The 24,171-nt window shown below is 35.7% G+C and overlaps 1 protein-coding gene across 3 annotated transcripts in view; it reads left to right on the forward strand.

The window, feature by feature from the left end:
• The window catches only part of znf469 (zinc finger protein 469), a 480,146-nt gene that overhangs the window by 138,843 nt on the left and 317,132 nt on the right, over positions 1–24,171 (forward strand). For 2 of the 3 annotated variants that reach the window (XM_073943275.1, XM_073943274.1), the window contains exon 2: positions 18,627–18,682. The gene's annotated coding sequence lies outside the window, so the exon portion shown is untranslated. Of the gene's footprint in view, positions 1–17,457; positions 17,513–18,626; positions 18,683–24,171 lie in introns of all 3 variants that reach the window. The other variant, XM_073943279.1, reaches the window with a different exon arrangement.

Here is a 24,171-nt window from a genome sequence, read left to right on the forward strand (position 1 = left end):
AAACAAATGGTAATCGTTCCTCATATACATTACAAAACACAAAGGCCTGCATAAAGTTCAAGCCCAAACCTGGCACCCAAATTTCTCCAAAAGCATAACATCAAAACGGCAAGAAGAGCCAGATCTAAAGATTGCCAAAGCAAAAACTTGAACCTGTAAAACGTCCAGACGTCGTTGGATCCCACTGCGCCGGGTCTGCTGGAAACCTCGTCAGAAACCTGCTCCATTGGTCAAATGTATTTATTTTTTGTTGATCAAAGTTGGTGGATCATAAAATTTTATTATTGATGTACCAAATCAGCCATTTAAAAAGTTGGTGAAGCTATCCAACATACCCAAAACAAAATTCTTGTCTTGTTCAAATCCCTTTTAGTTAGTCTGTACTGTAATAAATTCACTTTTACAATTCCTAATACTGCCAGATGGCTATTTTGTTCTGAAAAATTACATTTGCTAATTAAATAGACTGATTCCACTTTTGTGTTTTGGTCTTAGACCATAGTTCATAGGAATTGTTGTTGCTGTTTTCTTGCCTAAAGAAAAGTCATTATAGAGACAAAAGAAGTGAAGTTTAAGTGAAACTGAGCTTTACTGCTATTCCACTACCTGTGTGGACATACAGTACAGTGGACAAAATGTGCTAAATAAATAAATCTAATCATAAATATGAACACAACACTGGACGTAAGAGTCATTTTAAACCTACATAACTAACATAAAGCAGTAAACTATACACTATGAATGATTAAACTATACATATAACCTAAGACGGATTATAAAAGTACTTTTACCTAAGACAGAACAACATTGCAAAGATATTGTGCAAAAGAGGTATTTGAAGGTTGAAGAATACATGATTTGTGGTACATTCACACGTTTTCTTTTAGTCCTTGTAAGATGGAGTGGCAGGTCAGAGATAGGAAGTAACAAAGTACAAATACTTTGTTACCGTACTTAAGTAGATTTTTCTGGTATCAGTACTTTACTCCACTACTTATTTTGCTGACAACTTTTTACTTTTACTAACATTTGTTACACTAATATCTATACTTTCTACTCCTTAAATTTTAGTAGCAATAGTAAAATAGTAGCAATGAGTACTTTTTACTTGAGTAAAGGGTGTGTGTAATGAGTGTTTCTACAGGTGGTTTGTCAAGCCCACTCACACACTCAGAAATTGATTGTTAGAAAGTGTCTGGTGCAAAACTGGTGCAGTTCAAACAGTATAATAACAGGATTCTAATGTAGTAGTAATGAATTTGTCGTAACTATAATTTTATTGATAATAAAAATTAGGTGTTCATAAGAAAAAATTGAGATCTTTTAATTTTATTTTAATAACTTAATTTTTTTTATGAACTACTTAGTTTATATCTAAATAAATGTAATCGCCAGGCCCGGATTGGCTAATTGGGAGGACCAGGAAAATTACCGGTGGGCCGGTCTGTTTTTTTTTTTTTGCTGCGAGGGCCGGTGTGCCTAGCTGCTTGCACTCTCAGCAGTCGCACTTTTATTTATTTTATTTATTTATTTATTTATTTATTTATTTGACCAAAGCCTCACTCTTTTAATTCATTATTTTACCGCAGCCCCATGAGCAAAATTTAGCCTGTAGGTTAATGATGACGTAATTTAGCAGCACCTTGCTCATCAGCAAAATCATTTAAGAGATAAACACACACTGTATGAATGGCTCCTATGATTCATGCTTCATACTCTGTTTCTGCAGATGCGCACACGAAAATGTCCAGACTTACGAGCTCTCTTTGGACCGTCTTTAGGTTCAGTGCTAGAGGCAATAGACTTGCATCATCGTCCAAGAGCAGAACCGCTGAACCGTTTCCTGTGACTCTGTGATCAGTTCACTGGAGGGCAGTTCTGTTTTTATGTGTTATTGTAGGTCTTCCATCGGTCTCGCTGCTTTTGGCTTCAGTGCGATTGAGTTGTTTCAAACGGGACACCCTCTGTGGCTATTCTTTCATTAGCTTCCTTTTCCTTTTTCTGTTTTTAGGTACAACCATTTACAGTCCTTCAAACTATCTTAAAAGCAAGAAATGAGAAGCACTTTTTTACCTCAGAAATTCTTTTAGCAGGTGCTAATACCACACCAGTGTTACGTTACTTAAAAAAATATATATATTATTTACTAATTACCCCATTCAAGTAGTATTTGACTCTTATATTGTCTTACAATTCTCTGTACACTGTTTGTCCTTTAGGCCAAAGTTGAAGAAACAACCCTTTTTACAAACCTGGGGGGGTGTGAGGGGAGGTTGGGTGATCGCAAGCTGAAGGGCGGGGGCACTTAAGTTAATTTTGGACTTCCTATCCAAGACTTAAAGGCCCAACTGAATAAAAGGTTGAGCCCTGTATGAGCACATGCCTGCAGTGTATGCTTTTTGAGATCTCATTTCTCTCACGATACCATTTGTGCCTGCTGTTCTAGCGTAAATCCACCAGAGGCTGCTGCTGGCTGACTGACTGACTGACTGACTGACTGATCAACTGACCCACCCTCCTCCTTCCCTAAACTCAGGCATGTCCAAGCTTGGTTCTGGAGGGCAGGTGTCCTGCAAAGTTTCGTTCCTATCCCAAACAGACACACCTGGGCTAGCTAATCAAGCTCTTACTAGGCTTTCTAGAAACATCCTTGCAGGTGTGTTAAGGCAAGTTGGAGCTAAAATCTGCAGGACACTGGCCCTCCAGAACTGAGTTTAGACACCCCTGCCTAAACTCAACCAATAGTGTTTAAAAAAAAGCACCAATTGCCCAACGCCCACCTAAACTTCCCTAAACCCAGCCGACAGTGATTTTAAAAGCAATCCAGAAAAGGTAAAGTCCCTCATTTTTACCACGCTTTCAGATTGTACTACATTCTTACCTTGTTATTTACTTGTTTATTTAATTTTTTGGCTTCTGTTTTTGTCTTTCTGGAACCGTTTTTAGCCAGACCCGTCGTCAAATCTTAAAACCCTCCAATGTACGCAACAAGCCACTAGACAAACTGGTAGCAGCAGAAAAGCCATCCACATAGAGGTAAACTTTCAGCTGGTAGAGCAAAAGAGACTGCGTCATACCACTCCATAGCGTTTATTTTAAATACGAAATGCAGCCATAGGTACTTCTAGCTACATATTTTGCGATATATATATACGCACACATGCATGCCATACATACACATAGCGCTATGTTTTCAGAGTGAGCCTATGTTGAAAAGGTCTGGGAAGGGAAGTTTGCAAGTGCATTTAGAGCTGTTACTTACTGTATACACTGCAAATTATAGATAGTAGAATTAACTACCTTAGTTAAAATTATTACCCCCTCAGTTTATATGGGAACCACTATAAAAGTGTTAAAATAACACTTTTGAAAGTTTTAACAAACACTCAGTGTTAATTAGCAAACTATTATAGTGTAAACTATTAACTCCACAAAGGACCAGTGTTGTGTTAACACTTAGGTCAAATTTTCAACACCGTAAAAAATATATCTCGTTTAATATTGGCAACTTTATTAACTATTCGGTTAATGTTTAAGCAAAACAATTTAAAATGGTCACAAACTGTATTTTCTCATATTTTAACCAACAGGAGCAGTTTTAAGACAGCTTTATTTTCTTTAGTTTTAATGTAACATAGCTAGTAGCTACAGCACAAAATAAAGATGTAAAATAATGCTTTTCTGCGAGATATTTAAAACTAACGTGTATATATAATGATTTGGATGCCAAATGTTTATATACAAACATTAAGTACTTTAACTAACCAGTTGCTTCTCATTGCTCCTAGTGGCAAAAGAAAATGGCGTCTGGTAAAATCCTCCAGGGATATGCTGCATTAATTCCCGAATATAGTAGTCAACACTGTAGTAGCGTTAGATACATGCAACTCTGTATGACGAAATCAGCTTCTAACACTGAGAGGGTTATTTTATCTTTATCCAACACTAGAATTAACACTTTTCTCTGAATTACTGCAACACTCAAATTTAACACTAAAGAATTTACTGTGTAGAAGGTCATTCTCAAAAACCCATAATAGGGGTTCTTTAAGACAAGTACATCCTTAGTAACTGTAATTTAATTACATGACAATGAAAAGTAATATCTTTTTTTATGTGGTTAAGAAGTTTAATTAGATTAACTGGTTACTTTGAAACTGATTACACCCAACCCTGGTTGGTACGCTGCAATGCAGAATCTGTGCTTCGCTTGTTGGGTTTTCTTTACAACCGCATTAAAAGCAGCAAGAAAGGGAGGTTTATTGTTTCAGTCTGTTTACTTTGATTATTTGTGATTAATTTAGCATGTGTCTTGGTCCGGCCCTCAGGTTTGGAAAGTGTGCTGTCATTTGCGTCTGGATTTCAGCTTGGTCTGCTGGCTTCTTGGAGAAATGTCTGGTTTACCGCAGAAAGCTCCACAATTTGGTTTTCGGTGGGGGGATTCTTGCTTTTGTCAGTGAGATTAATATGTCGTTGGCCGGAGCTGAGTCACGCTGCTTGTTTGCGTTGGAGAAGCTGTTTGGAAGCTGTCAGATCGTCTTCATCTGTATTATTCTAAGAAATGTTGCTTGAAGCAAAAGTGCGTTCTCACAGATGAAGCTCTTTCAGATGTCTACAGCGGCACCAAATAACAGATGTACAGACGTTCGCCGATCACAGTGATCGAGGACTTCCTGTCAGGTTATCAAAGGGGATCAGGGAGACGTGCGTTTGGAAATTACACCCCAGAGGTGATTTGATGTGCCAGGTTGTCAGGAGGAAACACTATGGGTCATGTCTTTTGCTGGCTATAGTGTGGAGAAAGTTATTTGTGACGCTGAAGTTCATATGCGTGATATATAAGAAGTCTGTTTGTTTGACAAATTGGAGACTAATTGAGAAAAATTATGCATGATAATATCAATTTCATACTAATGGGCTATATGCACACAGACTTTTGATTTTCAGCCAGGCATCCCAAGGGCTTTCGGTGAACTGTCTTTCCTCAACAAATTTCACGTTTAAAATCGGATTTCTTTCAAAATCAGAGATCTTCACTGCCTGATAGATACACGATATGAAGCCAGTGTTTCCTCTAGGATTTTTTCCAGCTGTTGCGGAAGACTCTGTTGGGCCTTTTACACAGATTTACTAACTACCTGTGGCGTAATTTGTTGGGCCTTTTACACAGATTTACTAACTACCTGTGGCGTAATTTCAATGAGATGTGTTATGAGCGCAGTACTACAAGTCGGGATCGTGTTTGTTACACAAGCATGCGAATCTCTTTGCTTGTGCCGATTTCCTCTGTTCATGCACAAAACTTCTTGCACACGCTCAAATATACAATGCTCAAGTGCGGATTTTCTTGTGCGCTCTCAAATAAACACTGCTGAAGTGGAATGTAGTGCGTTTAGGTGACAAGTATGTCTTCAACATTTAGAAGATTTGCTTGGAAGATTTATGAATGTCTCTAATAGACCTACAGAGCGGCATTTAATGGGTCCTGAAGTAAAGTGAAACAGCTATAAACTCCAGCAAGATAAAGTCATCTATCAATTTTAAAGTATTATTAAGCATTATCTATTATCTATATCAGGGCTCGAAATTAACCTTTTTGCTTGGTAGCACCGGTGCTCCTAACTTTAAAAATTTAAGCGCATCAGCCAAAATTTAGTCGCACTGTTACTACAAGTTTTATACAAACATATTTATAGCATTTGAAATCAGTTAGTCAGTGTAAGCCCGTCTGCGATGGTGTACGTGGTGTAAATTTGACATATAGCTGCCCCTTGCACGGCTGACAGCATCTGGCGATTATATGAAGGATTAAACAGAAGCTCTCGTGCTAGATGTGGCAAACAGTTACCTGAAAATTCCATCTCACAGACTTTTCATAGCGGACTTGAAGCCAATGGAAGTCTTCTACTCTTGGAAAAGTGTAGGTGGTGGATTAACATTCAGCACATGATCACTAGTAAGATGTGTCATTATTTGTAACTAGATGGTTTCTAAAACAAAATCTGTCAGTGTTATCCTTATTCTCATCTTCTGCGCTTTACAGTTTTTCGCGGTAGTAGCTCTGTCATCCCAAGCCAGAAGGCGCTGAGTGATTAACAGCTGATATTAACCAATCATTCGCGTTCAGTACTAGAGCAGTGGTGGGCCAATAAGAAGAGCGCGAAGGCGGGGCAAGCATTACGGACTTGGCTTTGTTTACTGCGAGCAAGTTGACATGACAACTGTTTTAAACCATTCCTAAGTGCTGCGTTTCCCGTTTCAAGTGCAGACAAAGAGCTTAGAGATGCATTCTGCGTGAATGTCTCCCGAATCCGCGCATGTGGTTAACATTTTGCAGTCGCTGGTCGCACAAAACAATTTTAAGCACTTGGAGAAATGCTCCCAAATATATTTTAAGGTCGCATAGATAAAATTTCGGGCGCATATGCGACCAAAATGGTCGCAATTTTGAGTCTTGTATGTGGTATAATTATACAATCTGTGTTCATTTTAACTGAAAGCTACGCCGTGTTTGCTAGCCTCATGCATCTGTCAGTCAGTCTGTCAAGCACGTCACCTTAAAGGGCTAAGTAAATAACGCACAGCACTACTACGGTTACAGAAAAGTTTGTGCTGTTATAATTCACTTACCTTTTAATGCATTTTGGTGCGATTATAACCTGCTATTAAAAAAAACAAAAAACAACAACGACTGAATGTTTTGAATGGGAAGTAATGTAGCAGTGGTGGAGTGAATTTTGGTGGGCGTCCCGCCATGGAAGAATGAATATAGCAGAAACCATGAAAGTGGATCTCAGATCGGACAAGAAGCTCTGCATAAAATTCCATTTCCCCCAGCCATTTCTTTAAAATATCATGGTTTATTTTACCTCCGTATTTTCAATGGAATTTCTGCACTAGCCTGTTGCTACTGACACCACTAGTGGTTACAACAGTCTTTCATCTCGTTTTACACTTAAACATCTAAATGAATGTATTGTAATTACAGTACAACGTTGATGAAAACAACCTTGTGAAATTGAAAATATTCACATCAAGCATTTAGCAGAATCTTATCAGTGGCTTTAAACCTCTAGCTGTGCATATAGCCCATTAAAATAAGGTGGATGTTTTTTTCATTTTTATTTTTACCCTGGACAACAAAACTACAGTAGGTGAGAGTTCAAAGTGACTATTACTGCCGGGGCTTATACCGCCGCCGTTTGAAATAGGTGCCGCTCTGTTTTTAGTGTATGACCGCAGTTTGTGAAAAAGCCGCCAGTGGGCGCAAAGGGACGGGATGCGAACGGACAGAAATAGCCTATACTGCAGCTTTAAATATGCTACTGTGCTTGTAAATGAAATTAAATGAGAAGTCAAAGCATTATAATTCCTTCATTAATCATTTAAAATTTGTTAACACGCTTTATTGTAAACTTTAAGTGCAAAGAGGACGCGTTTTGGAAAATAGAGTTGAAGAAATAAGACAACTAACATGAAAGCACAAACATTCAGTACAAATAAGTAGTCTTAAATAAATAAATAATTACATAAATGAGTCTTTTAGCCTAAATGTAGAAAGATGTTCAGTGTTTGCTATTTTGATAGGACTAAGAAGAGACATTTTCATTTGTTTTTATTTCTGTTTTTATTTACATTTTCGTTGTTGATTATATTTTACTATCTTATTTTATGAATGAATTATTGTACATAATAATGAACGAATAATGAAAATAAATGAATAATGAAAATAGGCCTAAATAAATAATTTATGCAAAGATATTGTGGCAACACTGAGAAATGGTCAAGAGCATGGTCTAAAGAGCTTAAGTTGAATGCTGCTTCATCAAAAGCAAAAAAATAAATTGACCTACCTTAAGCAGATCAAAGTATAATAAAAATATTTTTGCCGCAGGATATAAATTAAGTCTCGCAGGTTTATTTTTAATTTAGTTTCAGTTCCGTTTTTTTTTTTTTTTGTTTCAAAACGTAGTTGTCTTGTTGCATGATACATCAGTGAATGGGTCAAAATAATTGTTTTTTTTATGCCAAAAATCACTCAAATATTAACCCAAATAAGTAACTACCCCACAATGTAAAATAATGTTTGAATTGCAATTCTTGTAAAGTTATTAGTTACACACTCAATGCATTTTTTTTTCAACACACCCCATAAAATTCCATAACATTTTTCAGATTCTCATTTAACATGCTTTCTTGGTTCTTGTTTTAAGATAAAACCAAAATCAAGTGTAGTAGTGCAGCAGGATTGTTTTTTTTGTTTTTTTTTTTGTTTTTTTTTTTTTTTTTTGTTTCTGTCAACCGACAATGCTGTATGTGTAAATCATTATTTAAAACAATCATTTTTGGAATGACTTTAACAGTCAATATTTAAAATGGTAAAACATGGTCAACTTTTTGGTAGAGGGCCAGTCAAAGGGGTTTATTAAATAATGTTCCATTATAATATTTATAAAGTTTTCTGCTGTAAATATTTTAAAACTAAATTGATTAGTACGTGCATTGCTAAGTCCTTTAATTAGACAATTTTAAAGGCATAATTTAAATTTATTTATTGTTTGTTAGTCTTTTGAACACAGGTTCCAATTATCTTCGGCAAATATTTTTATATCCTAATAAACCATCCATCTTTGGAAAGCATATTTATTTAGTTTTCAGGTGATGAAAGCTCAGTTTCAAAACATTTTATGTTTCTTTATTTAACCAAATGCAAATCCCATTGTGAATCTAGAATCTAGAATAAGATCAAGATCTTATTTATAAGGGTGACCAAGAGGTCCACAACACACGACTTCTGAAAATAAGTAAATAAATAAAACGTAAAGAGAATATAAAAATACAGCTTAGTTATTGAGCTATACCACATTACATTGTTAAACACATGTGTTGAGAAATGGACTGTTGTTGTTTGTTACAGTATATAGGATAGAGTGAAATTATTTAATTGGGATGAGCTCAGACATTTTTAGTTCAGACTGAAGAGTATTCCAGGATGAGGGGGCGGCATGACTAAAGGCTCACTTCCTTATTTCAGATCAAACCCGCGGAACAGACAAATGATAACGTTCACTTGAACATGAGGCATACTGGCTTTAACCTATGGAAAAATTTGAATGTCAAAAGGCATCATTAAATATGATTTTGAAGCATTTTTAATTACAAGGACATCAGTCATGTCCTTTTAAACCACCATAATACAGCACAACTAGGTTATACTGATGTCATTATACAAAAATGTCCTTGTAAACCATCAAAACCATTGCACATACACAGATAACAACTGCAATTGTCAAGAAATAAGATTGAATCTTTTAGGAAAAAACACAGTGCTGCCATCAAAATAGCAGAGTTGATCTGACCAGTTTATTGGCAGTCGTTTATAAAGCGTTTCAAAGAAGAGATTGATTTTCATTCAGGCTCTCCGCACTTAAGATTAAACACGTGACAGTGATTTACAAGGGACATAACCGAAACACAAACCTCTGAGTAACTAGAGAGGAAAATCTGAGGTTGTGTAAACACAGTTTAATCTTACATATAAAAAGCCGAGCTCATTTTGAGCCAGATCTGTCTTAAGCTGCACTTTTCGTTCTGATGGTCGTCTTGTCTTTGAAATCAGGGGCTCGGTTGGAGAAAAATTCAGAATGATACAGTTTGTCTTTTTTAGCTTACGATATTTTGTGTGTACAGAAACAACACATTATTAAATGTGTTTGATTTGTGTGTATGTGTGTGTGTTTTAGTTTAAGGGAAATCTCCAACATGGAGTTATTAATACAGTCTTAATATGTAGGCTACACACTAAAAAATGACAGATTTTATCCATAACAAACTGTAAAAATGCTCGAGTAAAAGTCTGTAAGCTGATTAACAGTAAATGTCCTTAATTTATATAACCAGAAATTGCCTGAAAAAAATATTTTTATAATAAACACTAATATATTGAAGGTACTCATTATGAGTTATGGGTGTATTTTGAGCATAACGTGCATTAAACCAATCGGTGTCACATCTCCCATTCCCTTTAAGAGTCAGTTGCATCGTGCTATGGTGCATTTATGTACATGGCAGAATTTGTAAGTGGAAAAACTGAATGCTTCACTAGCAAGAAAACCGAATTAAACAAATCATCTGCAGCGCGAGGATAAAGAAAAAAAATCCTCCTCCAATTGACCTCTTTACTGCCTCTTTAGTTTACTTTTACTCTTTACTCTTTTACTTTCGTGGAGACGGAAACAGTATTGTACACACTAAACTGAAGACATTCATTAGCCTATATTTATTTTCATTTGTTAAGCTCAAAGATTTGTTTCTAAACTATTTCTAAATTCAGTTTTTATTTCCAGCAAACAAATAAATAAACAGTTATAAATAAACACACGTCCTATTTTTATGCCCCATATGGTGATTCATACGTCGCCAAAACCTGACAGGTGGACAAATCTAAACTTGCTTTTATTAAAGCAAATATAAATATGCATATAATAAATAATACTGATAATAATAATAATAATAATAATAATAATAATAATAATAATAATAATAACCTTATACAATTGCAAATTGTCATGAATAAACTGAACAAAAGCCCTCCCAACAACAAAGAAGGCATGGAAGCAGTGGTTTTTTTTTTTTTTTTTTTTTTTTTTTTAAATAACTTCTGTAACATTTTAATCCTTTAAATCTTTTTCATCTGTAAAGATATATGTGTATTGTTGTACATCATGTGTGTGTGAAGCAATGTGTAAGCGTGTATGATATGGCCCATTAAATTTATGTAATAAAATGTTTTTCTTAATTAAAATTAGATGTAACATATAAACAAATTTTTTGTAAATAAACTAAAAAGAGCCAAAGTAATTTCAACAACCAAAGCATGGCAACTGAAATGTAATGGGGAAAATCTGGGAAAGTCAATTTACAGTTATTCATTATATAGGAAGTGTACTGTTTACCAGGTTATGGAGTTTTATTGTAGCTTTTTACAGTTAAAATGATGCCCATTTAATTTGTTAATTTAAATTGGCCATTGAGTGTTATTTCTTTTTTGTTTAAAGATTCAAGTACAATATTTGTTGTGTTTTAATCTTAAAGCCACTGATGACATTTCTTACAAATTTATCAACGGCTTTTTTATTTGCAAAAAGACAATGGTCAAATGTATGTAGATGGTTTTATTCCTTTATTCCATGGTTTTATTTCTTTTTAAACAGTGCATTACACATTTTAACTTCAGAAGAGTTCATATACAGTGGATTAACACTTTTTGTTTTGTGGTATTTGGATAGATTTTTTTTTATATTAGCTTTGAATTTCTATATTTTTTCCTTCCTTTTCTAACATTTTTCCTTTGTTTTCTTGAACTTAATTAATTGCTTATATGAAGAGCATTATTTAAAATGTGTAATTTACTGTAATATTTGCTTATTTGGAGCTTGATTTACTGTACGCCAGGGAAAATAAGCATTGAACATGACACCATTTTTCTCAGAAAACAAATTTCTATAGGTGCCGTCAATTTTCCCAGATGTTGTTAACAATCAAAGCAATCCATATTTGCAAAGGAAACAAATCTAATTAGTTTACAAATTAATTTATGCATAATAAAATCAAATTACACAGGGAAAAAGTATTGAACACACAAATAAAGAGAGCTGTAGAAAGGCAGTGAAAGCCCAGACAGCAGCTAAAATCTCTCAGAAGTAATAAAGCAACCATCTACCCTTCATCAGTGTAAATAATATCCGCTGCTTCTGTCAAACATCTACATTATCAAGATGATAAAGATGAATCCGGAGTGGACATTTCAGCAAGACAATTATCCAAAAACACTGCCAAGGTAACTGAACTGCTTTCAGAGAAAGAAAATCAAGAATGGCCCAACCAATCACCTGACTTAAATCCGATATAAAATACAAAATTAAGATCAGATTTGATAAATGAGACCTACAGAACCATTATGTAATTTTACACTCTTGAAGTTAGTGAAAACTCACACCAGAGCAATGCGTGTGACTTCATTCTCCATATTTATTTTATTTGTTTACAGGGTCGATGCACATTAATAAACATTACTGTAAAATGTGCCAGAATTAGCCAAAAATGGCTATTTTTCATCTGTAGACCCTTTACAGAATGTTAAAGGCACACCAAAAATAGAAGCACAACATTAAACCTTAAAATACATTTTCATATATAAAATACAATTAAAAAGTAAAAAAAACAAGAACAGACTAATGGCAGCAGAAGAGGACAAAAAGCCAAAGACAAACAGTACAAATGTGTCAAGAATACAGTACTAATGCTGACAATGCTGATTTGTCAATAACCAATTTTTAACAAGAGACTAAAAAGAACAAAAAGTGCATGACCTTCTAATTGTTGGTGGGATGGAGTTCCATTCCCTAGCAGCTCTCACTGAGAATACTGACTGACTGAGTTTACTTTTTTTGAGAGGAATAATACTGTCCCCTCTTTCACCACCTCTAGTTGTTCTGCAAGCAGTCGTTCTAATATTCACAAACTGATTTAGAGGTGAAGTCGGGTTATGTAGGGTCCTAAACATTAAACAGATATGTACATATTTAATAAGATTTTCCCAACTAAGCAGGTTGTATTTCTTTAATATTGAACAATGGTGAAATTGAACTGATGTCTTATCAAGAGTTTTTATGGATTGTTTGAATAATGATTCAAGTGGCTTTAAAGTAGTAATGCAAATAATACAAGAGGCGTCTTGAAGCTGACATCACCAAAAAGCCTTTTACAGAATATAAAGTATTAAATACAGTTCAGCGCTTTAACCTTCTGTGATGTCATTATTTACACATTTTTAAGATTTGTTTTATTTAATTTTTATGTTTGAATTATGATTTTTACTAAAATTAATTCCATGTCAACAGCTCCTTTAGAAATATTGTTCACAGGGAAAAAAAAAAAAAACATGACGCGTTCAATACTTTTTTCCTCACTGTATAGGAAGCTTAATGTTTACCAGATTAAAGTTTGGTCCCACTTTATATTAAGTGTCCTTAACTATGTACTTGCATCAAAAAAAATATATACACTGAACTTACTGTGTTTGATGTATTTGAGAACACTTGTGGTGCTTTTGAGTTGGGATAGAGGTTGGGTTATGAACAGGTTTGGTGGCATGACTAGGTTTAAGGGTGGGTTAAGGTGTAAGGGATGGTCAAACGTGTATTTACAAATGTTATTACAAAAGTTAATTACAGATATAATTACATCCATGTATTTAATTAAGCATAAGTACACAGTAAATACATGTATTTACACTAAGTACATTAGGCCAAGTACATAAACAAGTACATAAGGCCACTTAATATAAAGTGGGACCTAAAGTTTTACTATAGATTTGTGCATGTTTTAAATGTGACCTTGGACCACAAAACTAGTCATGAGAATCAATTGTAAATTGATTTTATGCATAATCTGAAAGTTGAATAAATGATTTTTTTATTGATGTGGTTTGTCAGGACAGACGAAGTTTGGCTGAGATGCAACTATTTGACAATCTGGAATATGCAAGTTGAAAATATTAAAATATAAAATATATTAAAATATAGAAAAAATATTAATATTAAGAAAACTGCCTTTAAAGTTAGGGCAAAATAAGTTCTTAGCAATGCATATCACTTATCAAAAATTAGGTTTTGATATATTTACAGTAAGGAATTTACATAATGTCAAAAAGATAATGATCTTTACTTAATATTAATCCTTTTTATCATATAATCAGTTATTTTAGGACATTTTTGGATATCAAGACTGGTTTTGTGGTCACAAATGATATTATTTTTTGCCAATATTCATAAGCAAAGCGCACTCGTTGAACTTGATTGCAACACTATTTGATAAGTGTCCAATAACTGACATTCTGCCATCAGTTTTAGTTATCTTAGCCAATTCCACCAATGTTTGTTTTTCTGAACAACTGAGTCTACGTTTGCATTGTGCATATTTGCGCGAGCAAGTTATTTGCAGTTTACACATAGATTAATCCTAATTCTATTCTTTTAATACGCCACCCTACTTTGATTGACGTAGTGCAAATGAAACGCGCAGGACGCTGGCATCCGATCTTCAAAAGGCTGGGGCAAGTACAAACCTCATTTGTGTTTGCATATGTTTGGTTCAGCTATTTCTGCCAGCGTTCAAATCGCTGGTTCTCATTCTGGTCCATGAGATCGTACATGTCCACATGGGCTTAGGAGCGATACCAGACAAGTCAACAGCTCTTCAGATTCTGGCAGGAGTTGAGAGTGGAAGCGAGAGTCCTGCCGCAGCCAGCAGGGGCTTAGCGGAGCAGATCTTTCCATTTCTATTATATCTGCGAGTTGTTTTTCCACAGATGAGGGGAGAATAATGAAAGTTCATGACATTACACGTGCCGTGGCGTTGGGGGAATACTAAAAAAACGGTGAGGGTCTTACCGAACAGGGGAAAACAGCCACAGAAAAACCAGAACTCATGTCCAATTTGACTCTCTGTTTTCCCGCCAAAAAAGTGTCTCTGTCTGAGGAGAAGCTGTTGCTCATTCAATTAGCCTACGTGTCCACTTGTGCTTTCCAAGGGTCACGGTGGTCTGGCTTCTAAGTCCGGCTCAGTGTGTGTGTGTGTGCGTGTGTGTATGTGTGTAAATCAGGCATTTGCAAAAGGAAAAAAGGTTAGAGGTGAGTTATGTGTGCCTGCGTTAGACATATAAACGGAAATGACGCCATTTGTGGTACACTCTTCTTTTGCATGGAAGGCTCACAAGCGAAACTGATCAGTGTGCGCCAAGAACGCACAATGGAGTAACCTGCGGATGCACTGCCATATGCTAATGGGTAAAAACAATGAGACGTTGATGGATGTGTGCAGAACATGTCAGCAGGTGTTTATGCGCGAGTCCAGCACATATGGTCGCTAAAAGCAAAAAAAAAAAGTGGCTTTGAAGTTTAGAACTAAAGTAGTTTAAAGCGATATTTCACCCAAAAATGAAAATTCTGACATTTACTTACCCTTTACTTGTTTTAAACCTTTATGGGTTTGTTTCTTCTGGTAAACACTAAAGAAGATAGTTTGAAAGACGAAAACCTGTAAACGACTCTTATAATAGTTAAAACATTTACTATGAAAGTAAACGGTTACAGGTTTCCATCTTTTTTCTAAATATCGTCTTTTGTGTTCAACAGAAAGAAAGAAAGTTAGAAACAAGTGAAGGGTGAGTAAATGATGACAGTTTTTTTCATTTATGTGTGAACTATCCCTTTGTGTTTATGTGGATAAATTACAGACTAGGGGACTGCATTAATAATTAAATTTTCCATGTGCAACACACAGTTCTAAGTTAATGACAGTTAAAGACAAAAGTATTATTCCTACTGTGAAATTGTTTATTATTTTTATAATAAATATAATTATTTTACAACACAACATAACCACGTAAACTAATTTCTTTTGTTTTTGCTATGACGACAGTACTTAATATTTTATTTGCTCTAGTATGCAACATAAAGTGCAATTTGACTTATTAGGCAACTATTGCTTTTTAGGTTAACTAGGCAACTATTGTGTTGAGCCAAAAGTGGATATGTAGTTTGTAAAAGTTTTGTCCTTCTGTTATATTCATTTTTTTTTGTATTATCTCCAAAATAAGTCATGAAAGAAAGAAACCCGGCCACTCGCGGCATCGACCGAGCTGTAAAGCGAGCTTTCTTTCGGCCAGTTTCTCACACATATACAGTTTAAGTCAGAAGTATTAGTCCTGCTGAATTATTAGCCAAAGACATGTGGTACAGGTGAATTGAGTAGGCTAAATTGTCTCTGTGTGTGTGTGTGTGTGTGTGTGTGTGTGTGTGTGTGTGTGTGTGTGTGTGTGTGTGTGTGTGTGTGTGTGTGTGTGTGTGTGTGTGTGTGGATGTTTCCCAGAGATGGGTTGCGGCTGGAAGGGCATCCGCTGTGTAAAAACCTGCTGGATAAGTTGGTGGTTCATTCCGCTGTGGTGACCCCAGATTAATAAAGGGACTAAGCCGACAAGAAAATGAATGAATAAATATTTAAATTATAATTATTTGAATGAATGCCTGTATTTTACCATTCATTTTGGCTTTAACAGTTTATTGATAACTAGCCTAATTAAAGAACATTTAACTGAGCTCTGTGAAAAGTTTTGTATGGCCTACAGTCAAAAATCTAATATTAGAGCCATGGCTGTGAGGAGTCAGCAATACTGTCTAAACTGAAACTATTTCTCCTATCAGAAAACAATAAAAACAGAATTGGCAACTACTGAGAATGAGCTCGGATGCACCGTAATCGTTATGTATTTCCTGAGTAGAAGAACTTCCCTGAGTACTGCAGCAAACTGCGGTTAGTCGTGGTATTTTATTTTCTGAGACGTGTATTTCTAAAGGCCCCATATGTAGCAGATTCTCCTCGTTTTTTGTTTTTTTTTTCTTTTCTGTAGCTAATCAAAAAATAAAAATAAAATCTTAAGTTCTAATCATCAAGGATACTCCACGGTTGTTGCTAGATCAGATGCGGCTGCGGGCAGAAGTTAACAAGATTTATTTATATTATTCATTAAATTTCTTATTTATTGTTTCTTTTTAACGTCTACCCCAACCCCAACCCTAAACCCAAGTGTCACAGCAATGTAAAAGCAGTAGTTGTACAGAGTATTATTTATTTAATTACCCAATAAATTGTGTCTTTTTAACATCCACAACAACCCTAACCTTAAACCCAACCGTCACAGCTCTGTAAAAATATTAATTATTGTCATACAATGTCAGAGAAATGATGCTATATTGATGTGCAAATCCAGAGCTGTATCCTATCTAGACTTTACCATACTCCAGGCTCTCCCACTAATCACTGATCCCAGAGTTCATGCACACCTGATCACCATTCCCCAATCAACACTACCTGTATAAGTGCACCTCGTTTCCACTCACACTTTGCGAGGTCTCCAATATGGATAGGACTCTCATCCTGCTCCCAAATCTCCTTCAGCTCATTCTTGGGGTCCCATCTGTGTTCTTCTATTGATCCAATGACATACCAGCTCCTGGAAATTCCCTGTCATTATTACCCTGCTCCATAACTCTGGTAATTCAATGACTTGCATTGACCATCACTGCATATATTCCATTTGTACAATTTCTGCAATAAACCCATCTGTTTGATACTAACAAGCTGTCTATTGTAATGATGATAATTTGTGTAGTATTTACACTTGGATTCATTTATATAGAAGCACCTAACATGCAATTTATTTATCCTCAGAAACAACCCTCATAATTAGGGCCAGACTGAATCTCTAGACATTTTTTTTGCTATTTCTGTGCAGAATTTGGTTAAAAATCTGCGGATTAATGTGTAAAGCTGGCATTTCTGTGTGGAGTTTGCATGTTCTCCCCGCGTTCACGTTTTTTTTTTTTTCAACTGCAGGCACACCGAGGGCTACGACAGAAATGTGAGAGGCAGCAGGCGATTAAAACACAAGGTGCATATATGGCGCATAAGCAGCGTGCAAAAAGTTCACTGACATTAAAAAAAACATAAAAAAAAAAAGTCACGTCAACACAATTTATGTTCGGTGTGATCAAGGTCTTAGATCGTAATGAAGGTTTGGCAGTATTTCAATTACTTGACCTCATGTAAACACCAGCTTTCAGTATAGCTTCTGTTGTTTAGCTGAACTAATGACGCATGTAAACAACACCGTCAAGATTTCCAAACTCAAAACTACCTACATGCCCCCCCCCCCAAAAAAAGTAGAAATAAAGTTGCCATGATTTGACAAGATGTCATGACAATTATTTTATCTTGTACAGTACAAGACAACCACAACATGTCTGGTAATCTTCATATCATACTGACTTAAACATTAGCGCAGTTACTTTTTTCTCCTTTTGGTTAACCAATGACAGTTTCTGCTTCATGTAATAGTACTCATTAGGAGCACTAAAGCTCCTCCATACACTGCTTTCTAACATAATGGTATTACAGTGTGTTTGTTGTCAGTAAGAATGTACTGTAACAATTCACTCGCCTCACTATTCGATTCATGATTTTGATATCATTGTTTGATTTTTTTTCTCACATTTCTCACAACAAAATGAGACTGAAGACATTATACAATAAAAATGTAATAGGCTATTGTTCCACATGTCTATAAGTGAAATTTAAACATAACAATTTAGTTTGAATGTTAAAATATAGCCTTAATTTAAATAAGTAAAAAAAAAAAATAAAGGAAAGGCAACCATTGCATGTTATTCATGATCCAAAATATGTGTAAGAGCCAATTAACTAGTTCAACTGTAAAATTCTTTATAAAATAAATTAATAAATAACACTGTTCATGAAAGAACTTGATTTGATATTTGCATTCTGAAATGCAAACAAATCATGCTCTTGTTTTGTTTGCTTGTTTAATTGCAGATGCTGGCAAGTTGTTGTAAATGACAGGCTATGATAATGTTCCCATCACACATTTAAAAGAAGAGGCAAATCTATTGATACCAAAACAACCCACAATATCTGTCCGTCCATCCATCCATCCATCTATCAATGGTTATTTCATTTAGCGCTGTTTCTTTTTTTATATTTTTCAGATTCTTGGATCATCCCCCAAAAAGACACAGGTAACCACCTCCAACAGCAACAACAGGTAAGATTTTTTTATTTTTTGTCTGATTGCTGTGTGTGGTTTATTTATGGAGCGAATTGTTGCAATTTTCTTACCAGCACAACCCTAATTTTTTTGGGCAATTCCATTTATGCCACTTTGTGGACTCGTGTGTTCCGGTCTATAAAGGAGGCATGTTAAGGCGGATTGTTGGCATGTTGCTATTTTGAGCAACTGAAATAGACCGTCGGGTTTTGGAGACGTCTGCATCACTCTATGGGGCAAGAATATCGTGTGTTTGGATATAACAAGTTTTTTGAACACTTCGTTATTATTGTTCATTTATTCCTTTGCTGGAAATTAGAACTGAATTTAGACAGTTTTGAAACAAATCTTTGTGCTTAACGAATGAAATTAAGCATGTAGGCTAATGGATGTCTTCAGTGGAGTGCGTACAACACCATTTCCTTATCCACGAAAGTAAAAGGGTAGAGTAAAGAGTAAAAGGAAAGTAGAGATGCCAAATGGAGAAGGCTCGTTCTTTATCCTCGCGTTGCAGATGATCTGTTTAACTGTTGCTAGTGAAGCATTCAGTGTTTGCGCTTAAGTCCGCCATGTAAATAACAAATGGTCCATGGTGCGATGCTGCTGACTCTTACAGGGAATGGGAGATGAGACTGAATGGTTTAATGCACGTTATGCTCACAATGCTAGACAGTGCGCCAGGGTGCAGAATGTTTGTTCGGTCCTTAAAATAACAAAAGTGGATTTGCCATACTCTTTAGACTTTGTGCCCAGATCATTAAAACAGAGCCCATGGATTCGCAATAGATTTTTGGATGAATTAGAATTTTCAGATAGAATGAGAAAAGGTCAGAATTGTGAGAAGTTAAAACTGCAACTTTTTTTTTTTTTTAGAAACAATCTTCCACACATTCATTCGTAGAGTTGAAGTCTACAGCATTAATATTGTGTGGTGTTCATCTTATGTCATTTTGATTTCTTTATTTTAATTATTTAGTAAACGCACTACAAAAAAAATGTTTTTCTTGCTTAGATTTTTTTGTCTAGTTTCTAGTCTAAATATCTAAAATTTCTTATATCAAGAAGCATTTTCTAGACAAGCGAAACATATTGTCTTGTTTTGAGAAATAATATGCCAATTGGGTATATGCCGAAGCATGCTAATAGGACTTTTAATTTGCCAGTAACCTGGGTTAAGCGCTTCCGGCGAATTGAATGCCAATGCAAAATCCGGTTCGTTTAAGGTCTGTTTTCTTTAAAAATGAGCGATCACCACTAGCTGAGTGATATCCGATTTAAAGTGGGTCTCAGATTGTACAAGAAGCACTGCATTAAATTACATTTCCCCCGCCATATCTTTATAATATGAGCATTTATTTTACCCCAGTATATTCAATAGAGCTTCTGCGTTAGCCTGCCGATTCTGACGGGCACGTGCGAGTTTTTGTCTCGTTTTATGCTTGAGCAACCAAATAAATGCTAAAGTTTATTTAACTGAATGTATTTTAATGACATTACAACATCGATGCTGCATAAGGAACCGTATAAAATGAAAAAAAGTTCACAATAACAGCTCACCGGAGGTGTATCAGCATGGGAACAGCACTAGCTCAGCATATACCCTATATTAAGTGAGTTTTTACTTAAAACAAGCAAAAACTCACCTAATATTGGCATATTATTTCTCAAAACAAGACAATATGTTTTGCTTGTCTAGAAAATTCTTCTTGATTTTAGAATTGTTTTTAGATATTTGGACTAGAAACAATACACAAAGTCTAAGTAAGAAAAGCATTTTTTGCAGTGCATTTCATGTTAAATGTAAATGAAAAAAGTGTTTTTCTGTATGATTCAACAGAAGGTATATCTTATTTTAATTGGAGTCTATATATTCTACTTGTTCATCAGTAAACAGGCTTTCTTTTAATTCAAAACATGTTTAAAGTTTTGATGATGAATGTTTTGCTAATCGAAAAACACATCTTGCATTAATCCTGAGATTAAATGCAATGAAATGCTTGACCAGTGTTGAGGATCACTTGAAGTCTGTCAGTCTGCTGTTCTTTCTATCTATTGTTTGTTATTTCTATTGTTCTTTCTATGTATTGTTCATTATTTCTAATGTTTTTTCTGTCCATCATTCCTTATGATTCTATCCATTTGTCTGTATATCTTTCTATCTATCCTTTTATCTATTATTGTTTTGTTCTATAGTTTTATCTAATGCTTTATAGTTAACCATTGTTCTGTCGTTCAGTCTGTCCATCCAATACTCCTCCCATCCATCTATCCATGCGTTTGGTCCATTAATCCATTTATTCATTTAATTCATCCATCCAATTAACCCCTTCATTCATTTGGTCCATCCATTTAATGCATCCATCTATTCAGTTAGTCCATCCATACATTTGTTTGGTCCATCCATCTATTCATCTATTTGTTAGATTCATTCATCCATCCTTTTTTTGGTGTCATCTATCCATTTTTGGTCTATCTATCCATTTAATCCATCCATTTGTTTGGTCCATTCATCCAATCAATTCATCTATTTATTCAGTCCATCCGTCCATTCAATTCAGCTTTATTTGTAAAGCGCTTTTACAATGTAGATTGTCAAAGCAGCTTCACATAAATGGTCATAGTAACTGGAACAGTGTAGTTCAGTTTTTAGTGTTTAAGTTCAGTTCAGTTTAGCTCAGTTCAGTGTGATTTAATCATTACTGAGAGTTCAAACACTGAAGAGCAAATTCATCGATGCGTAGCTCTACCAATCCTGAACCATGGGAACCAGTGGCGACAACGGAGAGGGAAAAAAAACTTCACCTGATGAGAGTGAAGAAAAAAAACCTTGAGAGAACCAGACTCAGTTGGGCACGACCATTTGGTCCATCTGTCAGTCCATCCGTTTGTTTGGTCTGTCCTTTTGGTCCATCCGTCCATCTGTTTGGTCCGTCCTTTTGGTCCATCCATCCATCTGTTTGGTCCGTCCAATAATCCATCCATCCATTCATTCAGTCTATTGGTTCATTCATTCATTTGGTCTGTCTGTCCACTTATCCATTTGTTTGGTCCATCAATCCCACCATCCATCTGTACATCCGTCCATCCATTCATTTAGTCTGTCCGTCCATCCTTTTATTTCATTATATTTGAGCATCTCTTTAAGTCTGTCAGTTACCGTCATTGCCTGCCAAAAAAAAAAAAAAAAAAAGCGAAGGTGGTAAAAAATCTGATGGAACATGATAGTGGCCGCTTAATAAAAAGAAATGTAAGTTGCATTCTAATCATTCCTGCATGTCCTCTTAGACAACTGACTCTGAAGCTCTCACCAGCTTTTCCACTCTGCCCATATAAGAGTGCGCTAATTTCCTGAGCCCCTCAGTTACTCGTAATGCTGATTGGCAAATGTGTTCCAGAGCGGCTGGCGTCATCTTCAGTAAAGCCTCAGCGCTGATGATGTAAAGATTTGGCTGTAAGCTACTATATAAGCTTCTGAGCCAGTCAGTCCCCCATCAATTTACTCCCCTCTTAGACCAGTTAATGTAGACTCACGGAGGCCATGATGGCGTAATGCTGGCGCTCCTGGTCTGGGTCGCGCAGAGAGGATGACTTCTCGATTTGCGCGTCGTTTTGGCGGTGATGTGACGCAGGGGTCACAGAGAGCTCACGGCTGAGGAAGGAATTGCCCGAGTTAATGGGACGTGTAGTTTGAAGTCACAGCAGTTACACTGATTATAGAGGAAAAGGGAAAGAAGCTGTAAATAATGACTGAAGGCCACTGCACCACACCTCACCATTTGACTTTCTTTTTTTTTTTTCTTTTTTTTTTCATTTTGCATGTTAGACCATCCGGCAATTACAAGATTTGAACCAAACTACATATCAAATATATTGGGTTGAAATTTTAACTATTTTAGTCTTATCGATTGATTTATTGTTTGTTCGATCAATCTATTGATGGATATATCATTCATTCTATCGAATGGTCTATCAATCCTTCAGTTGTTCTATTGATCATGCATTGGTATCAATCATTCTATTGTTTGTTCTGACCATCCATCCATCATTCAGCCCATCCATCCATCTATCCGTCTAATCCATCCATTTATTCACCTGTTCATCCATCCAGGCCTCCATACATTTTGCTCCTCCATCCATCCATTAATTTGGTTTATCTGTTCATTTGGTCTGTCCAGCCATTTAATCCATAGATTTAATTGGTCCATCTATCTATTTGTTTGGTCTGTCCGTCCATCCATCTATTCATCTGTCTATTAATTTGTCACTGCCTATCCATCAGTGTTTGTCTTTCTATCATTTTATCAATCTCTTCATTCTATTGTTCTATTTTTTTTCATCCATCCATCCATTTGTCAGTCTGTGTCCATTCATTTGTCACTGTCTGTCCAGCCGTCCATCTGTCTGTCTGACTGTCTATCTATCCATCTGTCTTTCTATCATTCTATAAATTATTTTCATTCTATTTTATAGTTTTTACTATTGGTCCATCCATTTGTTTGGATCCATCCTTCCATCTATATATTAGTCCGTCAATTCATCTGTTCGTTTGGTCCTTCCATCCATCCATTTGTCCGTCCTCCCATCTATTCATCCATCTGTCCATCCATTCATTTGTCACTGGCCTATCCGTCCATCTATCTATTAATTTGGTCCATCTGTTCGTTTGGTCCGTCCATCCATTCGTCACTAGCCTATCCATCTATTCATTCGTCCGTCAGTCCATCTATTAATTTGGTCCATCTGTCCGTTAGGTCCGTCCGTCTGTCCGTCCATTCATTTATCACTGTCTATCCATCTGTCTTTCTATTATTCGATTAATCCTTTTTTTTTCATTCTATTGTTCTATAGTTTTTCTGTTGATTTTTTTTTGGTCCATCCATTCATTTGGTCCCATCCATCCACTGGTCAATTCTTTTGTTTGGACCCATCTGTCCGTCTCCTCCGGTCTGTTCGACCCTGCCTGTCGGTCTATCCTTCTTTCAGTTGTTCTTTAGTTTTTACTATTGGTCCATTAATTTATTGTATTGATCATTCTATCGTTCTTCATATTTGTTCCATCTATCTATCCATCCATCCCTCTGTCTATTTCTATCCAACTGTCTGTTTCTCTATCCTTCTATCTTTGCTATCTATCCTTCTATAGTTCTAGTTTTATCTATTGTTCTGTAGTATTATCTATCATTTTGTCTGTCTGTATTGTTGATACTAGACTAATTTGTGTAAAGAATCGTGCTAATAATAATACCTTTTAACAGTGATGTCATGAAGGAAAAGAAGTATGTGCTGAATGGTCAGTTAGATAAACACAGGGAAGGAGAAGTTCAAGAGAAACAGACTGATGTCCAAATTAGCAAAGACAAAATAAACCAACAGATAGATTACAATGAGACAGAAAAACAAATGTGACCGCCCAGACTCGGCTCAAAAGAAAAATACATGTCTCCCAAAATACGCAGAGTAAAGACAAAATAAATGAATGTTCTTAC

This window comes from Danio rerio, chromosome 25, assembly GCF_049306965.1.
Source record: "Danio rerio strain Tuebingen ecotype United States chromosome 25, GRCz12tu, whole genome shotgun sequence".
Lineage (NCBI taxonomy): Eukaryota > Metazoa > Chordata > Actinopteri > Cypriniformes > Danionidae > Danio > Danio rerio.